The sequence below is a fragment of the Herpailurus yagouaroundi genome, unplaced genomic scaffold, assembly GCF_014898765.1.
Source record: "Herpailurus yagouaroundi ecotype Mexico unplaced genomic scaffold, PumYag 28, whole genome shotgun sequence".
Lineage (NCBI taxonomy): Eukaryota > Metazoa > Chordata > Mammalia > Carnivora > Felidae > Herpailurus > Herpailurus yagouaroundi.
Genome location: NW_024412376.1, coordinates 87,481,673 through 87,483,421, shown reverse-complemented (window position 1 = coordinate 87,483,421; position 1,749 = coordinate 87,481,673). Strand labels below are relative to the sequence as shown.

The 1,749-nt window shown below is 36.6% G+C and overlaps 1 pseudogene; it reads left to right on the top strand.

Moving 5' to 3' along the window:
• Positions 1-813: 813 nt before the first annotated feature.
• LOC121029611 (60S ribosomal protein L36a-like) lies at positions 814-1,135 on the top strand (annotated as a pseudogene).
• Positions 1,136-1,749: the final 614 nt, after the last annotated feature.

The following is a 1,749-nucleotide window of genomic DNA, read 5'->3' as shown; positions in this document are numbered from 1 at the left end:
ATATTCTCTAAAATGTTTTTATTTGCTGGGTGTTTGGGTGACTCAGTGTGTTGAGTGTTCGATTGTTGATTTTGGCTCAAGTGGGATTGAGCCCTGTGTCAGGCTCCATGCTGAGCATAGAGCCTGCTTAAGATTCTCTCTCTCTCTCTCTCTCTCTCTCTCTCTCTCTCTCCCTAAAATAAAAAAATATATATATATGTATAAATAAATAAATAAGCAGTAAAATAAAATATTTTATGTGCAAACCTATATATCATGAAAAAGAGGGGAAAATCCCAAAATTCTCTTAAAAGATTTAAAATTTACATATACAGAGAACCCCTTTTGCCAATATAGGTACACTGTATTTAGAGTACACTTAAGAACGAGTAGTTGAAAACCCCAGAAGATACTTTGCTAAAAAATATGTAGGGTCAAGTCTTTCTACCACTGATAGTGACTAGGATGACAATCTTTATCTTCTCTTCTGGCAAACAAGCACTGCATGATTATATAGAAGTCTCTGCCCTCATGTGGTTATGACAAAACTAGTCTCCAGCCAAGGGTGGTGTTTGAAATAACACTTGCTCACTCACAGACAAGAGTGTAACCTCACACAACGTACTCACAACGACGTCTTATGTGTTTTAAGAGTATAAATATACACTAATTGAATAAGAAAATATTTGAATATTGCCCTCATTTATCAAAAAGAGAGATGGTCAGTTAGAACCCTAGGGTTTGGACATGGTTGACAGATGTGTTTTCTTTTGCCCACCACCTTTCTTGCAAAAAGAGATCTTTTTTACCCATGATGATAGCGTTCTTGCAAACATGGTGAATGTTCCTAAAACCCACAAAACTTTTTGCAACAAGTGTGGCAAGCACCAACCCCACAAAGTGACAGAGTACAAAAAGGCAAAGATTCTCTTTATGCCCAGGGAAAGAGGCATTTTGACAGGAAACAGAGTGGCTACAGTGGGCAAACTAAGCCAATTTTCCAGAAACAGGCTAAAACGAAGATAAGATTGTGCTGAGGCTTGAATGTATTGAGCCACAAGTGCAGATAGATCTAAGAGAACGCGGCTGTTAAGAGATGCAAACATTCTGAACTGGGAGGAGACAGAAGGGCAAGGGTCAAGTAATTCAGTTCTAAGCTTCATATTTTGTTATATTATGAAGACAACAGAACCTAGAGGTTATATTCAAAAGAAGAGGAAGAGGAAGAAGCAGAAAAGAAGGAGAAGGAGAAGGAAAAGGAGAAGAAGAAAGAGAAGGAGAGGAGAGATTTTAGATTTAAAGAAAACTCCCTTATTATTAGCTTCTCTTAAAACAGAAAAATCTGGCAACAATTTGCCCACATTCTTGTACAGTGACAATCCGCAATACACAAACAGTCAATGGTACTTCATGCAGGTTATTTGTTCTTTGGTTGGCCACAGTCTCCACCATTCCCTATTGTTTATTGCTTTTCACCTTCCTTCATGTATTTCACCTCTCTAGCCTTTGACTATCAAGACAATTAAAACAAGCACATACTAATTTACCATTCTGACTACTAAGTCATTCATTAAATAAAGCTTTTTAGTCAAAATGACTGAACCACTTATGAATGGAAACAGGCTAACTATGATACATGCATCTCACAGTAGCATTGATCCATTGCTTGCCAAATGTCAATGTATATACATTATTTTTAATTAATGGTAGATTTCCAGGTCAAATAATTAAAGGATTAAGGAAGAGAGTAATTGCTTAGATAAATTGAAA